The 24,694-nt window shown below is 34.9% G+C and overlaps 1 protein-coding gene across 7 annotated transcripts in view; it reads left to right on the plus strand.

Moving 5' to 3' along the window:
• Positions 1-24,694, plus strand: part of TBC1D5 (TBC1 domain family member 5) — a 498,574-nt gene that overhangs the window by 25,712 nt on the left and 448,168 nt on the right. For all 7 annotated transcript variants that reach the window (XM_032488852.1, XM_032488869.1, XM_032488856.1 and 4 more), the window contains one exon: positions 21,852-21,914. The gene's annotated coding sequence lies outside the window, so the exon portion shown is untranslated. The remainder of the gene's footprint in view (positions 1-21,851; positions 21,915-24,694) is intronic.

Consider the following 24,694-nt stretch of genomic DNA (forward strand, 5'->3'; position numbering starts at 1 on the left):
TTTTCTTTCTTTCTTTACACACTCCAGCCTATGTTATCTTACTCAAACTTCAGTGGGATTTCTACTATATCAGATGAGCAAGACAGAATTTTTGTCCTCAAGAAGCCTGTAATTCAATATGGGTCAACAGACATTATCATAATACGTGGCGTAAGAAATAAGTTAACTAGAAATAAAAACACTGTATTGAGGGACTTCAGAGGAAGAAGATATTTACTATATTTCACTGTGTCTAGGCTTATATTTTTTTAACACTCCTAAAATTGGCAGATGTTTTACAATTTGATGGCATCTTAGACTTGAAAAGTATACTTGGAAAGAAAAATACAGACATAGGTCTTGGAGGGTGAGGGATTTAGTTAAGGTGGAGAAAACAGCTCCTGGGCAAGAGAGCCATGGCCATGGGGTGCTGAGGGGGTGCTGAGCGCTTTTGGGAGGCTGCTGTTTAGGGCTGGAGACACGAGAAGTGACATTAGGTGGGATGCATCCACTCTGTAGAGGGTTTGGAATATGAAGCTGTGGAGGTGGAATTTTCTTCTGCAGTGAGTGGAAGCTCTGGAAGGGTTTGGAAAGAGAAAACATGGTACATATTACATTGTGAATTTCTTGACCTGTATTTGGGAACATAATGCTGAACTGGAAAAGAGGAATTGAAGGAAGGGAAATTGAGCTGTTTTGAACAGGCACCTCCCCAGTTTTCCAAAGTCGGCTTTATGCCACTTAGCTTTTATGAAAGACCTACATTAGTCCCTGTTTCTGTGCACTGGAAGAAATATGAAGAGGATTTTTGCTTTTATGAAAAAGGAGAAAAGTGGGAATAGTGGTCAGCCTTTGTTTTGCAGCCAGCTGTTCCAGAGGCAGTGCACTAAGCAGCGGGAGCAGCGCCGCCAAGCTCCTCCCTTGGAACCACACTCAGCATCTCAGCATCAAGAGGCCATATCTTTGAACTGTGTCTCTGAGCATCTGTGCTTTATCTTGATTTATTTTCTGCCCCCGTTAGCAAGATGTGTCCTGAGGTAATTGCTTTTTTGCTTCCTGCCATTTCAGCTTGTGAAAGCTTTCATGGGAACGGTCTGCTTGTGGGTAGTGGGGGAAACCTGTAGCTTTCTTAACGCCTTTTTTGGGTCATTCATTGCAGGTATGTAAGAACACAGCTGATTTTCATGTATTGATCTTGTACCCTGCAACTTTGCTGAATTGTTTATTAGCTTTAGTGGCTTCCTTCTGGATTCTTTGGGATTTTAAAAATAATGTATCGGATCATATCATTTGTGAATAGAGATAGTTTTACTTCTTTCTTTCCAAATTAGATGCCTTTTATTTCTCATTTTCTTGTCTAATTGCTCTGGCTAGAACTTCCAGTGCATTGTTGAACTGCAGTGTTAAAAATGAGCATCCTAGTCTTTTTCCTGATTTTGGGGGAAGAATTGTCTTTCGTATGGAGTATGCTGTTAGCTACCGATATTTTTTAGCTGCCTTTTATGATGTTGAGGCATTTCCCATCAGTTTCTAGTTTTCTCACTGTTTTTATCATTAAAGAGTGGTCTGGATGCTGTTAAATGCATTTGCTGCCTCAACTGATACGATTGTTCTTACTCCCCTTCATTCTGTTAATGTGTATTGTTACATCAGCTGATTTGCTTATGTTGAATCATCCTTGAATTCCTGGGGTAAATCCCACTTGGTAATAATGTATAATCCTTTTAATGTGCTGTTGAATTCAGTTTGCTAGAACTTTGAGGATTTTTGCATTTATTTTCACGAGGGGGATTGGTCTTTAGTTTTCTTTTCATGTGATGCCTTTGTCCTTTGTATCAGGGTAATGTTAGCTTCACAAAATGAGTTAGGAAGTATCCTCTCTGATTTTTTTGGAAAGAGTTTGAAAAGAACTGGTGTTTACTTTTTAAATGTTTGGTATAATTCACCAGTGAAGCCATCTGGTCATAGACTTTTCTTTGTGGGGAGGTTTTGATGACTGATTCAACCGTTTTGGTAGTTTAGGTCATTGACATTTTTCCAGTTCTTGAGGTTAGTTTAGCTAATTTTGTGTTTCTAGGAATTTGTCCATTCATCTTGGTTATCTAATTTGTTGGCATGTAATTGTTCACAGTATTTTCTTATAATCCTTCTTATTTCTCTAAGTTCTATAGTAATGTTTCCACTTTCGTTTGTGATTTTAGTTATTTGTATCTCACTTATTGTTCTTCTAGCTAAGTGTTTATCCATTTTATTGATCTTTATCAGTGTTATTGATAAAGTTCTTTAAAGAACAGCTTTGATTTTGTTGATTTTCTATTGTTTTTTAATTTTTTTTTAATCTCTAATCTTCATTACTTCTATCCTCCTGATAGCTTTGGGTTTAGTTTGCTTTCTTAAGTCCTCAAGGTATGAATTTAGGTTATTGATATGAGATCTTTCTTCTTTCTAATGTAGGCATTTACAGCTGTAAATATCCTTCTGAGCACTTTCTTCACTGCATCCCATAAGTTTTGTTATATTGTGTATTTGTTCTGATTCATCTCTGATGTCTGATTTCTCTCATAATTTCTTCTCTGACCAGTTTATTGTTTAAGACTGTATTAATTTCCACATATTTATGAAATTTCCTTCTGTTTTTGATGCCTAACTTTATTCCATTATGGTCAGAGAAGATATTTGTGTAATTTCATTAATTTAAATTAATGAGTTATTTTGTGGCATAACAAATGGTCTTTCCTGGATAATGTTCCATGAGTACCTGAGATGAATGTGTATTCTGCTGTTCTGTGGAGTGTCTATAAATGTTTTTTAACCCTACAAGTTGGTTTGTAGTGTTGCTCATGTGCTCTGTTTTCTTACTGATCTCCTTTCTAGATGTTTTGTCCATTATTGAAAGTGGGAGATCGAAGTCTCCAAATATTATTATAGAACTGTTTATTTTTCAATTCTGTTGTTTGTTCTCCATTTACATTGAAAGTAGTTACTGATAAGGAAGCACTTATTTCTGCTGTTTTGTTAATTTGTTTTCTGTATGTCAGTATCTTTTCTGCCCCTCATTTCCTCCATTACTGTCTTCTTTTGTGTTTGATTGATTTTTTGGAATGATGAAAAGAACTATATTGATTCTCTTCTCATTTCCTATGAGGAGAAACTATTAACATTCTAAATTTACAACAGTGTAGTTCAGATTGATACTAGCTTAACTGCAATAGCATACAGATGTCTGCTTCTGTAACACCTCTATTTTACCACCCTTTATGTTGTTTTTGTCACAAATTACATGTTATACATTGTATGCCAGTAACATAGATTAATCAGTTTTAAAATGTAGTTTTCTTTTAAATCTTGCAGGAAATTTTTTAAAAATGAGATTCCAAACCAATAATACAGTAATAATGGTCTCTATGTATTTGCCCATGTGTTTACCTTCACTGAAGATCTTTATTTCTTTGTATGGCTTTGAGTTACTTTCTAGCATTGTTTCATTTCACTTGAAGACTTCCATTATCTTTACTTATAGGACAGCTCTATAGTTCAGTAGTAATGAACTGTGTCAGCTTTTGTTTATCTGGAAACGTCCTCATTTCTCCCTTACTTTGAAGGACAGTTTTGCCAGATACGGAATTCTTGGTTGACAGTTGTATTAGGCTAGGTTCTCCAGAGAAACAGAAGCAACATGGCACGTGCATGTGTATGTGTGGTGTAGTTCCATCTGAGTCTGAAGGCCTGAGAACCAGGAGAACCAATTGTGTAAATTACGGTTCTAAAAGCTGGCAAGCTTGAGATCTAAGAAGAGCCATTATTTCAATTTGAGTCCAAAGGCAGGAAAAGGTTGAAGTCGCAGCTCAAGGCAGTCATGCAGGAGAAGTTCTTTCTTACTTGGCCTTTTTGCTCTATTAGGTCTTCACTTGACTGGGTGAGCCTACCCACATTTGTGGAGGGAATTTGTTTTTCACTCAGTCAACCAATTCATATGTTAACCTTAGCCAGAAACACCTGAAATAATGTTTGAGCAATTGTCTGGGTGTCCTGGATGAAACATTACAAGGCTTTTTTTTTTCTTTTTCTTTTTCTTTTTTTTTCCAGTGCTTTAACATTTCATCTGACTGCCTTCTGGCCTCCTTGGTTTCTGATGAGAAATCAGCTTTTTATCTTATTGAGGGTTCGCTGTACATGACAAGTCATTTCTCTCATGCTACTTCCCAGCTTCTCTCTTTGTCTTTGGGTTTCAGCAATTTGATTCTAGTGGGTCCCTGAGTTTATCCTACCTAGAATTTATGGAGCTTCTTGAATTTGTAGGTTCATAGAATTCATCTAATTTGGGGAGACTTTTGACCTTTTCGAATACTTTTCTTCTGTCTTCTCTTGGGACTCCCATAATGTCTACATTTGTCAGCTTGATGGTGTCTTACTAGGTCCCTTAGGCTCTGTTTAATTTCATTCTTTTTCTCTCTGCCTCTCAGACTCAGTAATTTCAAATGTTTTTTATCTTTAAGTTCATTGATTTTTATTCTGCCTTTTGATACTGCTTTTCAGCCACTCAAGTCATTTTTTTTCATTTCAGTTATTGTGCTTTTCAGTTTCAGAATTTCTGCTTGGTTCCATTTTATAATTTCTATCTCTTTACTGATACTAATTTTATTGATACTTTTTTTTTCTTTTTCATGTTTCATGTTTTCCTTAAGCTTTTTGAGCATACTGAAGACTGTTGCCTACTAAGTATGATTTCTGGACTTCCTCAGGGACATTACTATCAATTTATAATTATTTTCCTTTGAATGGGACATACTTTCTTGCTTCTTCCTATGCCTTGTGATTTTTTTGTTGACAATTACTCATGAATATTATAATGTGATAACTCTGTAAATCACATCCTTTCCCTTCCTCACAGTTTGATTTTTTTTTTTTTGATTGTTGAAGGCTATAATTGTCTGTTTGTTTAGTGATTATCCCAAACCATTTTTGCAAAGACTTTATTCCTTGTCATGTGTGGTCAGTAAATTTTCTGTTTCTTGGCCTGTGTTTTCAGCTGCTGTTTTGACCGAGATTGCCACGAGTGTCAGGAGCTAAAACAAAAAATCCTAAACGAATAGAAGGATGCCTTTCCGGGTCTTTGTAGATTGGCTGTTGCTGGGGCACTCCTTCAACAAACACTTAGCCAGGCTTGCACTGAGCTTGGTGATCAATCCAAGGTGAAAGCTTAGAATTCTCTCAGGTCTTTTCTGAGCATATGTGGTTGCTGTGGGCATGCACGCTGTCTTCTAAATTCCCTTCTACAGTCCTAATTTATCAAAGAAGTTCTCTCCAGCTTTTGCTCCTGGACCTAGGTGATCTTTTACATGTTTAGACTGTAATCTTTTATTCCAGGTTTCTTTAGTTGTTAGTTCTGCTTGTCATGTTTTCAAATGATGGCTACTTTCTCGCCTGAGTTTTGAGTTAGGTGAAAAAGAGGTGACTACCTTGCATCAGTCCTTCCGGTGATGCCCAGACAGATTAGAGCAGATGGATGCATTAATTTGTGAAGAAGGTCTGTTCTGCTGTCTTGGGAACCAGGGTCTCATGCGGCAAATGCAGGTTAGGGCTGCCACTGTGTCACAGGAGGGATGGGGCTAGGGCATGATAAAGCAGCACAGAGCTTTCCTACGGTTTTGAAGTTGTCTTTTTCTTGATTCAGTGTTTGCTGGGCTTTTGTAAACCTTTGACTCTTTTCCATAGTTCAAACAAAGTTGGGTTCTGACAGTTACTACTTGTTTTTTTGATGTTTGTATTGGATGAGAGAATTTGGAGCTCCCATTTTTTTCCATTTTGCTGACTTTTGATTGTGTTTTTGATTTACAATTCCCTGATGGCTAATGACATTGAACATTTTTTCATGTGTTTGTTGACCATTTGTTTATCTTCTTCCAAGATTTGTTTATTCCAATCCTTTGGCCACTTTTTAATTGGGTTGTCTTTCTAGTATTGAATTGTAAGAGTTCTTTATATATTCTGGATACAAGCTCTTATCATATATATGATTTAGAACCATTTTCTCCCATGCTGTTGGTTGTCTTTTCATTTTGTTGAAGTGTTGAGTTGTCCTTTGAAGCACAAAAGTTTTAAATTTTGGCATGTCCAATTGATCTATCTTTTCTTTTGTTACTTACGCTTTTGTTGTCATAGTTATGAACTACCTATATTTAAGGGACAGGCAGAGAAAAATGAAGGAGTAAGAAAACTGAGAGGTCAGAAAGGAACCAGAAGAATATTTTTGTCAGAAAAATCAAGAGAAAGGTTTAAGTCATGGGTAGTTAATTGCATCATCTGCTGCAAAGACAGTTTAACGAAGAAGAAGAGCTCTGGGAGAAGCATATAAGAAACGGCTTTCTGCACCAGTAACAGGGTGGCGTATCTAGCCATTGATAAGCTGGTATCGGCTATTGGGAGGACCACTGGGTACTTTGTGTACATGGTTCACTTCTGAATGCTGATTGCAGGAGTCAGGAGCTGTGGTGGGGAATTATGATTAGGTTTCTCAGAGCTGCACTCCATCATACTTGGCACTGTTTTCCCTTGGTGGTGGTTGTAAATGTTTTCTATGATACCTGTTCAGGCTAGGCCCCTCTTATCTGAGAAGTGATACCTCTGCTTAAAGAGTGGTCCTCTCCAGCTGTGTTTCTAAGTGGGAACTTTATATTCCCAATACATAGCTATTGGGACCATGGAGAGACCTCTGGGCTGAGTAGTTTTTCAGTAATTTGGAATTGTTGGACGACAGAAATGCAGGTTGAATTCTTCTGGGCTTGTCTATAGAAAGATGTATAAAATGGGGGCTGGGACAGCCATGGTCAGCTTGTGGTCGTAGAGAACAGCAGCAGAGGGGACTGGTGTGTGGGGAGCTAAATGAAGCCCACCGCCAGGGACACACTGACTCTCACCTTGAGAGATGGTATGAGCCCAGAGAGGTAGAATAGCTTTACTTCTTGACAGCTTTGTAGTTTCTGATTTCTAGCCACCAATTATAATTTCCTCAGTTTATTTCTTTTTAATGTTAAGTTTTCACTTGGGGCTAAGTAACTTTGTATAGCTGTCTGTTGTTGGCACCCAGAGGACCTTGTCTAAGATAGTGGCACATTGGTATGAAAATGTCCACTGAGAAAAGAGAAGGGAGGAAGGAGACAGTTTCTGTGAGATGCTTATGTAATCTTAACGTGTGATGCTGGGCAGTGACAGAATGGTGATGATTACTTTTAATGTGGATTTGAGTGCTTACCTGTGATTCACATTCAATTAAACATGTATCTATTCCTTGATACTGGCTGTCTAATTTAAGTAACTTGTCTGCAAATAATAAAGTAAAAATAATACAGCATTATCTGTTAAAGATTGACCATCCACATAACCTGTGACACAGTTGTTCTTCTAGTTATGCTATAAAAGCCCTTGGTTGTGTGCACCAGGAGATGGGTTCAAGAAAGTTTTGTAGTAGCATAATTTGTAACAATAAAACCCTGGAAATACTCAAATATACGTTGGTAGAAGAAAGGATGAATGAGTTGTGGTATAGTCATACACTGAAGTGTTGTATTGTCTTAGAAACAATATTTAGTGAAATATGATTGGTCTTTTTTTTTCCTTCACCGAAAAATAAACAAAATGTAATACTATTTTTAATGAGAGACTTCAAAAGGAGTTAAAAACTAAACAACGTATTGTTGAATTATAGATAAATATAGGGTAAAATGTTAAGAAAAAGTAAGGATATGATTAAGAAAAAATTTAGGATAGTGATTTCCTTTGTAGGACATGGGACAGAAGGTTGGGATTCGGGAGGAACACACCAGGAACTTAAAGATATTGGTAATACTTCTCAGGTTCAGAGATGAGTTTATCATATTCATTTTGTTACTGTGCTTTATAATATATATTACATGGATTCTTTTACACATATCAAATACTTCATTATACAAAGTTAAGAGCTTTTATAAATTTGGTATAAAAATACTTTTATTTTTACATAAAAGTAAAATTCATAAGAAAAAACCCAGCATTTCTAAAACTAAAATAATCATATCTTTTAAAATACATCGTTCTCTCCAGACTTCTCTTTATTTGCCTCCTACTACCTTCTCAGGCCCCAAGTCTTAAGGTTGCTTTTGACTTCTTTATCCTCAGATTAATTTAATAATGCTAAGTGCTAAGTGATACAGTAATAAACATAGCTTACAGTAATTATTTTCTGAACAGATAACTGAGTGAAGCAGTCTTTACCGTATCTTTTCCTCTCTTACATCATCAAGTCATTCAACAGGTTCTTTCCATTGTTATCACTTATATCTAGGTTAATCTGTGTTTTCTGCTTATAGGGTCTCCAGCTGGATTTCAGGCCCTTAGATGCCTGTGTTGTCTCCCAACTGGTTTTCCTGTCTGTAGTCTTCTCTCGACTTAGTTTATTCTTCTTACTGATACAGGATTAATCTTCTTAAAACACGGATTTGATCATTTTACACAGTTCCTCAGAAACCTTTAATGATAAAGTGTTTAGGTAAATATTCTTTAGGTTGGGCACCAGGCCTCTCCAGTTAGATTTTAACCAAGGGCCCGTACTCATTGCTGTGTTTGCAGTTGGTTGGGGGTGTAGGTGGGGGACAGATGCATCTCTTACTGGCTGCTTAGCTCTGGGGCTTGGGGATGCAGGTGGGAAGGTAGCCTGCCTGGATGTTCTTATTCTTCATGCTTTTGGTAGTTTTCAGATTCCCTCCAGCTTCAGCTGTCACAGCTTTTTGTATTTGGACCACTCTCAGAGAAACTCTTATATTTTATAGCAATTATACTAGATTCTTCTCCTCCTCCTCTTAACTTCAGTTAAGATTATTTTGAAACTAACACAACACTGTAAATCAGCTGTACTTCTATAAAAAAAGATTATTTTGTCTTCTAGTTTTCTGGTATTAGTTTCTGGTCTACCTTCTGGTTTTCTAGGCTGGTAATGCTTGGAATCACTAACAGTGGAGTCATTGTCATTATAGTGTGCCACTGTTTGACAAGATTCTCTGGATACCAGTAATAGAAACCTATATGAGGTTGCATAGCCCAAAGGAGAATTTATATTAAAAAGCAGCAAAGGATGGAGTAAAGACCTAAATCCATAAAGCTCCTGGAAGAAAACATAGGCAGTAAGCTCCTTGACATCAATCTTGGCAATGATTTTTTTGGATTTCACACCAAAAGCAAAGGCAACAAAAGCAAAAATAAACAAGAGGGACTGTATCAAACTAAAAAGCTTCTGCACAGCGAAGGAAACCATCAACAAAATGAAAAGGCAACCTACTGAATGGGAGAAAATACTTGCAAATTATATATCTGATAAGGGGTTAATATCCAAAATATGTAAAGTTGTATCAATTTACAACTTAATAGGAAAAAAAAACCCAATTAAAAAATGGGCAGAGGATCTGAATTCAATAGATTCTTTTATAGGAAGGGAGTTTGATAATAAATAATTCCATTATGACTGTCCAGTTGTATATCTCAAGCCTACTTTTATATTTGGAGACCATCAACTTAGAAGTGCAAGAGTGATGAACCCTCCGTAAGGAGTGACATCAGTTACAGTATTTCAAGTGAATTATTTAAAACTCTTTGTATGATCTTGAAAGTTTGAAGAGATGTGGACTAAGGATCGTAATTTTGAAACTTCTAGGAAAAATAAGCTTTATAACATCAGAATTAACTCATTATACTAATAATATGCATCAGTGTCAAGAAAAAAATTGCTTAGCAGAAAATGGCAAAGTAAAATAAACAGAAGGGAATATAATGTAGGTCACTTCCCCCATTTAAGCTTTGGGTTTATATTATAATTCCTTAGAAGTGGCGTATGTCTACCACTTGCTCTTGAAGTTAACTATGGCAGTCTCCTTTTGGAAAGTTAATGATTTATTTTATTAGAAAAATTTAAATCATCATACATTATCAAGTTTTGACAAGGATATTTGGAAACCAGAGGTATTATATGCTTATGGGAATATAAATTGATACAGCTATTTGGAGAACAGTTGGGCAGTATCCAGTAAAATGGAAAATGTACATATAACCCAGAAGTTTACTTTCCTACAGACCTTAGAGCGGTGGTGCTCAACCAGTGCAGTTTAATGTCCCAGGGACATTTGGCAGTGCCTGGAGACATTTTTGGTTCTCCTATCTGGGGAGATTATTGGCATCTAGTGGGCAGAGATCACGGATGCTCCAAAGGTCCTATAATTCACAGGACAGACTCTCACAATAAAGAATTATCCAGTCCAAAATGTCAGTAGTGCTCAGGTTGAGAAATCTTGCTTTAGAGGACAGAGTTTACATGTTTTTGTTTGTGAACCTAGAGACTTGTGCAATGGTTGTCATTAACGTATTGTAATAGTGCAAAGTTAGAAACAACCCAAATGTCCATCAGTGGAGGAATGGATAAATAAAATGTGGTAGGCGTATGTGAGGCAAATGTGCTGCAGTGCTTTACAAAAGTTAAGTATTTATATCAGTAGATCTCAAAAATGATGTTGAATGAAAAACAGGAAGTACTTTCAGTGTGATACCATTATGAAAATTGAAAAAATACACGAAAACAACTCTTAATTTAAGTATGTAAATAAAAATGTGGAAAATGAATTAGGAGGCTACTTGCCAATCTCATGATAGTAGCTGCTAATGAGGTGGGAAGAGGTTAATGGTGGTGAACAGTGGACTTTATCTCTTGCTGTTCTTTTACAAATAAACATAAAGTGAAGCAACTGTGGTTTTTATATTTATGTGAATTTGAATGCATAATGTGAATGCCATTTGTTAATAAATTCTAGTTGGTAGGAATTTGGGTATTTGTAATATTACTGTTTTTTTTTTCTGAGATTTCTCAAAAACTCATCCATGAGTTCAATTTACAGCTTTATCTGCATTCAGATTTCATAGTACTTAGTGAAGCATGCACTTTCCTTTTTAAATTCTTCCTGTCTAAGAAGTTAACTTGGCTTCTTCTGGAGAGAAGTGTAACTGTTTTTATGTATTCATTGTTTATTTAGTTTATTTATATAGTTGTGGAGAAGATACATTGACTGCTATTAAACATGAAACTCGTACTTAATTCATAAAAGTTAAAGGCATCATAAAGAACTCCCAACAACTGTTTTGTTTTGTTTTACCTGATTTTTTTGTGTATTAAAATATATAGAAATAATTGGGCCTTGAGCAGGAACATGGAATATTTCTCCTATTTAGACATTTTGTTTCATTGATTTTTTTTTGTTGTTGTTATTGTAAAAGTACTTGATTATAGTAGTTTTTTTCAGTAACTATCCAGGAAATTAATTTTAGGTGTCTAAGTGATTCTAGGAATTTTGCCCATAAAGTGTACTTTAAGATCTTAATATTTTCTGAGTAAGTTATACTCAGAAAGAAATAAAAAGTGAAAGTTTTTATAAATGTTATTAAAGAGAGGAAATAGATTGAATATTATAGCCAGTATATTCTTTTCAGAACACAAGGATCAATTTTCATATGTTATAAAGTAATTGGTAGTAAAATGAAGTGGAAATAGTGTGTGGCCTGTCATTTTTTTCACGAAGGGATGTAAAAGTAAGTGTCTCAAATACTAAGTGTCTCAAATACAATGTAATTAAAAGTTATAACTATTCATGATATCTTTGAATTTAAATTATGTCGAATTAAATAACTTAGATTAGAATTGCATTTATAATTATACAGAAGTTTATGATTTTTAGACAAAAGCTTTTACCAAAAATTATTCCGAGGTTTAGAAAACCCACTAATTTAAATTCAAAAACTTAAAATAACCCTTAGTTAATGATTTTTATTTACCTTTGTTAGAAAGACTTAAATCCAAAAAATAACTTCTATCTCTTTAAATGTAAATGTCAATCCAAAGAAAAGGTGACTGAAAATTAATGACTTTATTTAAAAATTAAAGTTCTTAAAATTTTAGATTAGATCTAATTTTTCATTAAAGGATTTTATACAAATTATAAGAATGGCTTAATTATAAAATTCATAAAGATAATTTAAATTCAGAATATTTAATTTAAGATAATTTAAGCTCAAATGTATAATTATGAAGTTATGGCTTCCGACTATATAGATTTGAAATAAGTCATATAACCTTTTTAGATTATTTTTCATAATTAGGTGAGAACAAGGTGAGAACAAGGCACGAACTATCTCCTTTTGATTTGCTTGCTAATATTTGCAATTTATTACTAAGTTAATCCTTAATTGCTGAAAAAGAGTTGTCTGTCACGTGATTACCCATTATTTTTCTGTAATACAATATGTAATAAATTTTACAGATGCATATTCAAGAATAAATGTGGGTTAAAAAGTTTTTTTTAATTACATAGATTTCAGGTGTACAGCATTATAACTCGACATCTGTATACACTACAGAGTGATCACCACCATAAGTCTTAATTACCATCCACCACCATCTAGTTGACTCCCTTCACTTTCACTCACTCCAACCCCTTCCCTCCTGGTAACCACTTATCTTTTCTCTGTATCTATAACTTTGTTTTTGATTTGTTTGTTTGCTTTTTTTTTTTTTATATTCCACATATGAGTGAAATCATATGGTATTTGTCTTTTTCCGTCTAACTTACTTCACTCAGCACAGTACTCTTAAGGTCCATCTGTGTTGTCACAAATGGCAGATTTCATTCTATTTTATGACTAATATTCCTCTGTGTGTGTGTGTGTGTGTGTGTGTGTGTGTGTGTGCGCGTGTATCACATCTTTATACGTTCATCTATTGATGGACATTTAAGTTGTTTTCATATCTTGGCTGTTGTCAGTAATGCTTCAGTGAACCCAGGGGTGCATATATCTTTTTGATTTAGTGTTTTCTTCTTCAGATAAATACCCAGAAGTGGAATATCTGAGTCATATGGTAGTTCTAGTCTTAAGTTTTGGAGGAAACTCCATATTCTCCGTAGTAGCTGCACCAATTTACAGTCACACCAACAGTGTATGAGGGTTTTCTTTCCTTCATATGCTCTCCAACATTTGTTATATTTTTCTTTTTGATAGTAGCCTTTCTAACAGGTATGAAGTGATAGTTCATTGTGCTTTTGATTTGCATTTCCCTAATAATCAGTGATGTTGAACATCTTTTCATGTACCTGTTGGCCATCTGTATGTCTTTAGAAAAATGTTTCAGATCCTCTGCCCATTTTTAAATTGGGTTGTTTTTGTTGTTGTTGTATGAGTTCTTTAATATTTTAGATATCTTCTTATCAGAAACACGGTTTGGAAGTATCTCCCCATTCAGTAGATTGCCTTTTCATTTTGATGATGATTTCCTTCACTGTGCAGAAGCTTTTTATTTTTAGTTTGATGTAGTCCAAAAAGTTGTAAAAGAACAACTTACTAATGGTGTGTGTGCATATGTAAAGGTAGAGTTGATTGCTTAGTGGATTCATTGTTTATGGAAAAGAACAGCTGATTAAACCTAGAAACTTATTAGAATTAGCTTTTCTCCAAGTATGAAATATGTGCTCATCCAACAAAGGCATGAGGTTCTGGTTTGAGCAGAAGGGTAAGATCTCTTGACTGGATTCTTTTTTTAAGCTCTGGATTCATGAAGAAGTATAATAAACATAGTGCGTTCTTTTCATGTTGAACTTTAGTGTGATTTTATGTAATGCAAAAGAATTAACACAGTTATTTAAAAACAATAGTCAGTGCCAAAGAAAATTAATAGATATTGCTGGCAATTTCGAGTTCTGTTCCCAGACCCCTATATATAGATACGAGTTCATTGTCAGTTGGTACTTGTTGGGGTGTTTTTTGGTGAGAAAGTCTGTGATTCTCTGACTTTGGATGTAACCTTCAGATATCAGTGGTTTCAGTCATTAGGGCTTCCCTGCAGAAGCTCAAGTCCTCTTGATGGATACAGAAGTAAATTTCTAGCCTTTATTTCCCCCCAGTTTTAGCCATTTGCAGATGTTTATGATAATGAATTTGGCTGCGTGGCTTGTTTTTATGGATGAAATAAAAAAAAATCTTCGCAGCATGCCTTAAAAATACATTGTTAAAGTGCATTCATTTTTAGTGTTATCTTAAAAATTTGCTTACTTGTTCACCTTTGTGTTTTAAGTAGGGATCAGGAAGTACCAGTGAAAAACTTACAACTATGGGAACATTTTCTGTACTTGAATGTATGGACATATGTAGGCATATTTTTAAAGCCTGCCTTTCTCTCCACAAAGAAGACTTGAACCAACTGAGAATACAAACAAATATGATTATCGATAACTTGAAGTAAAAACTCAAAAGGCACTGGGTTATTTCATTTTTCTTCTTCTTTATATCAGAATGGATTGGTGGTTAGTTAAACTTGGTGTGAGCTGTCAAAAATTTAAATTATAAGGTTAAATATTCTCATAGCCTGATGTTTGTGTCTGGCTGAAATAATGCATTAAAAAAATAAACTTCACTGTAAATTTCCAGTCTGAATCACCAAGTTAAAATATCTTGTGCCTTTTATTTGCTCAGGCATTAACTTTGAATCAGTATAGCTGTGGAATAGTTTGGGGAAGAAATTCTCTTATTTAAAGACCTTGTTCCTGTTAAGTCTGGATGACAGTTTTTACCTTGCTCAGCCTTTACTTACTTTTTACCTGGCGGAAGTTTTAATCACTCAGCCCAGGTTTTTTGTTTTTGTTTTTGTTTTTGTTTTTTGGTCTATTTTAAATTCTTTTTTCATAGCCTTACAGTTAGCACTTTATGAATCTTATTCAGATTCAATAAACAATTAGATTAAATAACTTGCTAAATTATTTGAATTTGGTGTCACTGAATCAAATAGGTTAACATATTTCGTTTAGTTTATTTACTCTGCATGCCTAATGATTGTCCTTTCAATTTCATATGATGGGGTATGATGCTGAGAAGCAGACAGTGATTAGATTTTGGAAATCTTTTTTTCTCTTTATATTGTTACATTCAGTTTATGTATTTCTTTCTTGTATATTTTTGATGCTGTTCGCCATCTATTTTCACTTTCTAAGCTTTTGGCCAGTATTATATCTGTCCTATAAAACCAAGATCCCATAAGGATATTGTGATGCTTTAATTAGATGTGTGTCAAATATTTGAAAAGTGACCAAACATTTATACAGATAATAGTTTTGATTCTTTCTCAGGAGGAGTGATGCCATAACTTCTGTTTTGCCAAGTAGGTTTAAATCTTCATTTGATGCCTGCTAGATGTCTGAGCAGATTCTTTTAAGTGACCTGAACTTAGAATAAAAGAATCTGTCATGATGAAAGGATTTACTAGGTAAAGTACGCTGAAATATTATGTAGCTCACCTCACATAGAAAAGAGCAGTTAACAGAATTGAAATCCTGTTCATTTCAATATAATTGAACACATATCAGCCTTCGCTAATGTAAGATTGTGATTTTTTTGTTTGTTTCATAAAGTTACTCGTTAAAATAGCTAATAAACTAAACAATTTGGGCAGTATTGACAGTGTTTCCATTGAGAGAGGAAACCAGTAGCTCTTGAAAATTTGTGTCTTATAAGTTTCTTTACTAAGTTCACTTGCCTCTGTTTTGTTTGTTTAGAGTACATCCAGCTTGAATTCTTAGATTTTTTAAAAGGTGATAGAAAATGCTGGTCTGGAATTGTGTTGCAGTGATTGTGGTGAACGAGGCCCCTACACCGATGAGGAGTGACCCACTGTTTACCTGTATCTTTACTGTCTGGTTTTTCTTGCATCTTGGGTTGGCCATCTGCCTCTTCAGTTAGTATGGAAAATTTTCAACCATCATCTATTCTAATATTATCTATACTGTTTTCTTTTACAATTCTTTTTTAATCTTGATCTATTTGTGTTTTAGATTGCTGCTACTCAAAGTGTGGTCCTCAGATCAGTGCTGGTCTGCAGCCTGATTTTATTGGTCTGTAATGAATCAAGACAAATTCAGAGTAAACATTCAGAAGCTTTTAATAGCAACTTGATATTATCATGACATCTAAACACATGATTTTTTAAAAGAAATTCAGTTTTATTGTATTTTATAAAAGTTTTTGTCTCCAGTAGATTGGCACTTTCAAAAGTAGTCCTTGATCACAGATAGTTTAGGAAGTACTTTGTTAGACCTTCTCATTCTACTCTTTGCATCTCTTAACTGCTCTTACATGTTTTGTTTTCTTTGTTTCTCTGACCTGCATTTTAGATCGATTATAAAAGTTGTTCTTTCCACTTACTAATTCTATTTCTGTTTGTATTGACTCTGTTTCACTTTTCCACCAAATTAAAATTTTTACCTGTTTTTTTATTTCTTGAGGTTTCATTTAATTCACACATATATATTTTAAGCCTTTCTATTACTCAAAACATCCTTATTGTATAATCTTTCCAATAATTGAAATATCTGTAGGCTAATTCTGCGGTCTCTGGTTTGTGTTGGCCCTCATTCATTGTGTCTCGTATCCTTGTGTGTTTTGTGATTTTTAAAATTTGAATAGAGGTTTTTGGAAAGTTGTTGGATGCTTTGAGGCCTGGACTGAAGTTATTTTCTTTCTCTGAGAATTTACATATACTTCCTGCAGGTGACTGATGGTACTAACCATTTAAGAGCACTTTAAATACATCTTCACATGAGATTTACTGGATTATACAAGTAGTGTGAATTTAGTCTGAGAACTTTTGGGAAGGTTCCACTTTGTGGTAACAGTATCAAGAGAGTCAATAACACATTCTCTAAATGACAAAAGTTAAGAGGGGGAACACAGATTAGAGGTTGCCCGGGGTTAGGAATGGGGGTGCTGGGGGTGGGTGTGACTATAAAGAGGCAGCAGGAGGCAGACTTTGTGGTGCTTTTTTGCTGTTAACATGAGGGGATAGCCCTTTGGCATGAAAGCTTTGTGTAGGCATTTGTTTTTGATAGACTTTTAAAAGTTTATCTCCTGAGCCTTGTGTAGCCATTAAAATGTAAGTTCAATTTCAACAGTTTTAGGCACATACTCTCAGGATGAAAGCTGGTTTTCTGGGTTTGCTTATTCTACTTTCGCTTTGTTTATAGCTTATGTGGACGCTGTACTTTCTTGCTAGCTGAGCAGTTCATTAAAACAGATTTCCCACGAGCTTTAAACAGTTGTGTCTAACAGTATCAAGGTATCTAGTCTGCCACACTGCTGGAAACCAGCGCCCCACTATCTACAGTTTATCCTTATGAAGTATGTTGCTATTTTTGCTTCTGCTCTCTTGTATTTTTGTTGCTATAATAACTATTTTCTTTATTTCTTTGGTCTATCAGACTTCTTGTACAGACCATCGCAATCTATACCCAGTTACGTTTTCTAATCTTGTTTCCCACCCTCCTTCACTAGTGATAGTGTGGTTTATTAAAGACGTCGTGTATTTTAGCTACCATTCTTTTACTCAGGTCACTCCATCCTGTTTAAGTGCTGTCTCTTCTTTTGACTCCAACTGCTCCTTTTAGCACTGTTGACATTTTGGGCTGAATAATTCAGTTTAGGGGGGGGGCTGTCTTGTGCATCATAGAATGTTAGCAGAATCCCTGGCATCTACCCATGAGGTGTAAATAGTACTTCCCGTTTCTGAGAATTACAAGTGTTTCCAGGTGTTGCCAAATGATATGTGCGGGGCAATGTCTCCCATGGTTGAGAACCACTGTACTAGGACTGTATGAACCTGGTCTCAGCTGAAGAGCCTTCTCTGATTATCCCTGCCTGTGGCTTTCACCTTCTGGATTTTCTGTAGTACTTATTATCTGGATTGTATTCTTGTCCCTTATTACATTTGGTTGTAAATTTCTTTCTTTTATCTCCCTGCCATGTCTCTCTCTCTCTCTCTCCATCGCTCTCTCCCTCTCTGTCTCTCTCTCTCTCTGTGTCTCTGTATGTCTGTATATGTCTGTATGTGTCTTATTTCCCCAAGTTCTAGAGAGTGAGGACCATGTGTTTTACTTTTTTGTTTGCTTGCTATTTGGTCAACCCCATACACTTGTTAGTAGTTTTAAATATATCATTTTCTTGTTTTTTTTTTTCTCATTTTTTCATTTTTATATGGTAGTAATGTGGGTTTAGGAAATTGAGTCACTCTAGATAATGTGGAGAACTTTGAGACGACTACTGGTAATGATGAGACTTGCAGATGATAGAATGTTGATGTGAAAATAGTATGTATACTTGGTAGTAGCTGGAAAATTCAAAACAATGCGAGATGGCTACAAAGAGATAAGAAAGATGTAATTTCTGGTAGATGGAGCCATTATATAAGTAACCAGGAAAATGTGCAGTAGAGTAGAATTTAAAAAATAGTCTGAGAAATACAGGAAATGGAAGGATTTGTAGAAGCATGAAGTACAAGTGATTAGTTCTACAGAATGAGATGAGCAAAGTAATCAATATGTCGGGGTAAATTGTTAGGAATGATGGATGTAGCATCTGGTTAGGAGTGACTTGTGTAAACCTGACAAATGTGATATGTGAGTGTTAGTAAGTTGCAAACAAGTTGGGCATAGGGAGGTTAGCTGTTACTACCAACTCAAGAGAAACAGATGTATTTTGCCCCAGCTGGGAAAGATATAGCTGTTACAGATTTCCCCTACTTTTTTTTTTTTTTTTATTAGCAGCAAATTCCAAGTAACAAAGAATTAAAGCTTGAATCTAACTACCTTTATAATGTGCATTTCCTCATGTAGGACAAAATCTTCATGAAAAATAATCATAAGCATGATATGTGTCATTGTAGAAAAATTAGAGGCAATGAAAAGTAGGGGGAAAATGAAAGTTCCCAAAGCCTGAACCACTATTATCATTTAGCTTAATTCTGTTCTCTTGATTTTTATATGGTATCAGTCTGTCTCTCTCTTGATAATAGATTTAAAATGTGCCTCTTTGTATATATAAATGCATACTGTTCGTATATATCTGTATGTGTTTGTAACTGACTGTACTTCAGTAAAAAAAAGTGAAAAAATTAGCTCCTATTTAAAAAATAAAGTAAAATAGGGATTATTTTATATGAAATATTTTATAGCCTGTTCTTTTTCATTTAATATTATGAACATTTCTCCACATCAGTAAAATTCTTCAAAGTGGTATTTAGTGTTTACGTAGCATTCTATTTTTAGATTATCCCCAAATTCATTTAACCATTTACCTGTTGTTAAACATTTATTCTTTCATACACGCGCACACACACACACATACATACAATTTGAAGTGAATTAGTCTAATGAAAAATTTTGAGTCCATCTGCCATTTTCTTTGAAGAGTTGTTACCTCCACTCTGGTCTGATTCTTATAATTTGCCCTGCAAAATTCTCCCTGGCTTCCATTGTGAAGAGAACCCCAATTTAATAGGTGGGCATTTTTTACCAAATTTGGAGACTGTATATTGTATCCTCTCAAGTGGTTAGGTGTGGCCAAAGGACTAGGTTATGGTTTAGAAGCTGTGGGCTGAAATAGGAGAGTTACAGGAGAGAGCGGGCTGGGCACCCCCCCCCCCCACCTTCCTTCTTTCTGCTGCTTGTGCTGCAGATGTGCTCGCTGGAGTTCCCACAGTCTTCTTGGCGTGTGAAGCGACTTCTAATAGAAACAGTATGTGGTAGAGCAGAAAGACAGAAGGAACATGGATCCCTGATATCTGGAGCTGACACATCAGCCTTTGTCTACTAGACATTTGCGTGGAAGAAATTCTCTCCCTTTTTTTTTTTCTTAACTCATTATATTATTATTACTAAAGGTGTTTTTTTTGGCTTGGGAAGGATATGACCTAATCCTGGCTGATAAAGGATACCACTGTTTAATGCTCTGTGTAGGAATGTGACAGTTCACATATAAAGAAACATGCTTTGTGTCGTGGTAGATTCTAGATCTATGTTGAAAACCAAAATCTATTTTGAGACTAGAGAGAGATTAATTGGGATTGAAAGGAAAGTACTTGATACATAAATTTCTGGAGCTCTTTGATAATTATATTGCTGAATATCATTTTCAAATGATTTTAATAGTTATCACCCATTATTTCAGAAAATATTTGATAGCTTTTAGGCAAAAAAACCCGACTAACTATTGAGGATTGTAAATTGTAGCATATCATAATAATCTCAAGCCCTATGAATTTGTAATATTATTAGATATCTTGACTAATCATGTAGACAAGATCAGCTCATAAATATGACTTTTAATACTCTCTTTAACTATTGGAAGAATTTTGATAAATGTCAGCTTTCTTGTTTTTAACCTAAAATTAGGCAGGCTGCCATTTTTGTATATTTTTACATTTGCAAGATTCTTCAAGTATTGTTGTTGTTTTTGGAGGGGGGTGGTGGGGGAGGTAATTAGGTTTATTTATTTATTTTTAGAGGAAGTACTGGGGCTTGAATCCAGGACCTTCTACATGCTAAGCATGCACTCTATCACTTGAGCTATACCCTCTCCCGCCTTGGAATTCGGTAAATGAAATTAAAAATTTTTTTATAACTGTAGACTTACTTTTTTTTAAGGCAGTGATTGTAAGAGTTATTCATAACTTTAATGAAATAAGTGATGGATATACATTTAAAAGGCTAATAGACTATTTTTTCAGAAGTTTTAGGATTATAGAAAAATTGAGCAGAAAGTACAGAGTTTCTTTGTACCCATTCTCCAAGGTCAGGGTATACACATTTTTATCCAGGGTATTCCACTGCATATAATGTTATATATATTAAAAAAAGACTATATCCATGAACCAAGGAAGTATTATTTTATGATAGGGAAACCACACACCACTAAAAGTCATTTTTCTCTCACCCAGGGTCTCCCCTCAGCACTGTTAACATTTTAAGCTGGATAATTCTTCCTAGTGGGGAACTAACTGTCCTGTGCGTTGTAGGATGTTTAGCACCATCCTTGAGCTCTAACCACTAGATTCCGATAATACTCTCCAGGTGTGATAACCAAAAAATGTCTCCAGGCATTGTCAAATGTCCCTTGGGAGGCACATTACCGCAGGCTGAAAACTTGCTCTCGCCTATTTGCACAGTTTAGGATTTGCTGTATTTTTAAGGGTAGGCTCCAATTTAAGGAGTCTGTAGTTCAGTGAACTTTCTCGTAGAAGTTGTGTAGACAAAGTTAGAATCTTCCCTGGCACTTGGGGACCTTAGGCAGTATGCTTAGTCTTACTGAGCCTCATTTTCCTTGACTGTGAAATAGGTTAAATATTATCTAACTTGCTTTGAGAATTCATTGAGATAAATTATAAAAAAAAACTTGGATTAATTTTAGTCTCCTTCATGTGTGCTATATTGTTTGAATTTATTCCCTTAGAGGTGTCAAAAATTCATTACTGAGTTCTTATTTCTGTGGGAAAAGGCTATCACAGTTTGAGATCTACTGATTATGGATTCACGTGTACTATACTGTGAGTGGATAAAACCTTTAAACAAATGTTAAATGAAGACTGGTTTATGGGGTCAGTTGTGTTTGGACTCTTTGTGGTGCTCTACTTAGGTTGTCACTACATTCAAATTGTAACAGGTAAGTGATCTTTTGTGTTCTTTCAAGGACTTTGAGCTCCTCAAATTGATGATAGTGTTAGATGTCAGCCAATCACTTTGTCCTTTGAAGTTTTTGTCTTCATTTCTGAAATCCCACCAATTGTAACAGCTTGTGTGTCAGCTCTGATAGAGGAATCTGGCCTCTCTCAGCTTGTCCTTAGTCCTTTGAAGACTTCTAAAAACTTGCCATAGGTTACAACTGATAATGTCTACTTCCCACTGCTCCCTTGTAGAATTATAAAGCATTGTTCATTAGTGAGTGAAATGCCACCTGTAATAATTAAGGCTATTCTTATTGTTCTACCCTTGCAGAAAATTTCCAAAGACTTGGTGAAGATAGGAAAACTATCAGAAAGGCTGTAGCGCTATTGTACTGTAAGTATTGCTTTGAAAAAGAACTGTAAATTAAGAATATTTTAAGTATCCAGTTGTTTGGGGGAAAATATGTTAGGCAAAGATATTATATGTAAAATATAGAGGAGGATATATTATAATCATATTAATAATTTATAAGAAGTAATCCTATGCAGTCTTTTAAAAATTGAGAATGTGTTCCTATGTATTGAGATGAGGATTTTACCAGTAGCATTGAAAAATATTTCTAATTCTAACAAGGATTGATCTAGTTTATGTACGTTTGCTTATTTAAAACTATCAGAATCCAGAAAATCATTGTAGTTTTGTAGGTTTGTGATTTGTTTGGGTGACTTATTGTTTAGGTTATTTTGCAGAATTATTTATTTGCTGATTTATTTATGTATTTCATTATTTATTTATTTGATTATTTAGTAAATTATTTATCTGATGAATTATTAATACATCTTCATGACATGCTTTAAATTATTTATAACTTAATTTTGAGTTTATTGCTTTTAGATGCTGCATTGTTACTGACTAGTTTTGATTTTTTTCTTTGTGGTTCTTTAAAATTAAAGTATTAGCTTTAAGGCAAAAGTATATTCATTGCATTCATTGCATTCATTGCAATGCCCAGGGTTTTTTTTCTAAGTAATTTATGGTGGTGATAAAATTTCAGTTATGCTTTTTAGCTCTAAATTTACCTGTTTAGGGTTACTGGTGATAGCATATTTGTGTGTTGTGTGCATACTCATTGTAGAGTCACTTACAAATTAATGATATAGTCTATAGTCTGTAAACTGAGACTGAACATGTAAACCTCAGTCCCCATTATCCTTGCTGTCTCTAAAGGGCAGGTCTGTATTTCTTACTTGCTTTATAAAAGATAATGGAGTCTTAGTTATTGTGTTTTAGTGGCAAAGCTATTTTACTACTGGTATATTTTTAGGAAAGTTCAGAGAAATGAAGGCCAGCTTAGCATTGGATCCTTGAGATATAAACTTGAGCGATGTAACCTTTTTTTTTTTTTAAATCCCCGTTATATGTGTATTTGGGAAACAACATGATGTTTTTGTAGATTTGTATATTAGTCTTAATGACATATTTCTCTTATATCTCCTTTGAAAGTTTTATACCACTTTGAAAAACTAAAAATGGACAAGGATCTTTATAAATGCAGTCTCTAGTTTCTCCGACTTTAGCTAGTAATTCTCCATGTAAAGTTTCTATTTTAACCAAATCAGGTATTTCTTCTTTGTTCTGACTGTGTTTCATGAGACAGCACAAGTTATTAGTGCCTTCTTTTTGATTGGGCTTGGGTAAAAGGGTATCATATGCACAACTTGCTTTTCTCCTGTGTTTGCTTGCAGTGAACTATTGTGTACTTTACAGTTCTAACATTTCAGAGAGAAGCAGCACTGTACATTTCAAGTCAGGATGCTATTGAAATATAGTGAAAATGACCTCTGTAGACAGGTTTCACTAAAGAATTGTAAATTATGCATATGTAAACCGAAATTTCTTACTTTGAAATACAGAATATATGAATGTTTAACTGGAATATTGCTTGCCTTAAAGGAAGTGGTCTCATTTGATTTATATACATGGATTTAAAAATGTGCGTATTGTACGTATCTGTGACTTTTCTATTCTGGAGGGGAACAATCACAGGTACTGTTAGATATGGAATTTTATTTTAAAGTGTGCTTCAGGATGTGAGTGTGGACTTTATTTTGAAGAAAAAAGCTGCCTTCTCCAGTGTTGAATATGATCTACTATACTGGTTGTGTAATATGCCCAGCGCACACTGTTGATGCGGTTAGTGGAGTACTCCTATGTCTTCCAAGTGATCTTTCATTGGAAGATACACATTTGTGCACACACACATGCACATGTATGTGAAATTTTCTCCTGAATAATTTTTTAGGACTGTTTTTGAAAACGGACACTAGTGGAGAGTGCCACAACAATAGCTAGCATTTCCTGAGCACTTACTATGTGCAAGCACAGTACTCCCATCTTTTACACGGATTATTTGTTACTCATCACAGTGAGATAAGAACACTTATTATCGTCATAAAATGAATGAGGAAACAGAGACTTAGAGATGCTCATTGCCACAAGCTGGCAGTAAGTGATGGCGCTCGGATTAGGACTCATTTAGTGTGGTCCTCAAGGATCCTTCTTAGTCCATTACCGTTTTGTCTGTGTGGTTGGTATAATGTAGTTTTTAACCTGAGTTGTTTTTGTTTGTTGTTAGAGACTGAATTCATTTATATCTCTGATAGGTTTAACTTGCTAAGTATATTCACTTTGTGTTACATTTGGTCTTTTTTAAGCAGTAGGCAGTATTTGAGCTTCTTGAATTTTCTAATTTTTAAAAATTTTTTTATTTTTTAAATTGAAGTCTGGTTGATTTACAATGTTTTATTAGTTTCTGGTGTACAGCATAGTGATTCGGTTATATATATATGTACACACACACATGTTCTTTTTCATTATAAATCATTATAAGCTATTGAATATAGTTCCCTGTGCTATACAGTAGGACCTTGTTGTTTATCTATTTTATCTATAGTAGTGTGTATCTGCTGATCCCAGACTCCCAATTTATCCTTCCCCCTCCTCACCCTTTCCCCTTTGGTAGCCATAAGTTTGTTTTCTATGTCTGTGAGTCTCAACTTTGTAAATAAATTCATTTGTTTGGATAGAGAAGTTGTGGTATATATGTGTATACACACACACACACACACACACACACACACACACACACACAGTGGAATACTGCTCAGCCATAA

This window comes from Camelus ferus, chromosome 1, assembly GCF_009834535.1.
Source record: "Camelus ferus isolate YT-003-E chromosome 1, BCGSAC_Cfer_1.0, whole genome shotgun sequence".
Lineage (NCBI taxonomy): Eukaryota > Metazoa > Chordata > Mammalia > Artiodactyla > Camelidae > Camelus > Camelus ferus.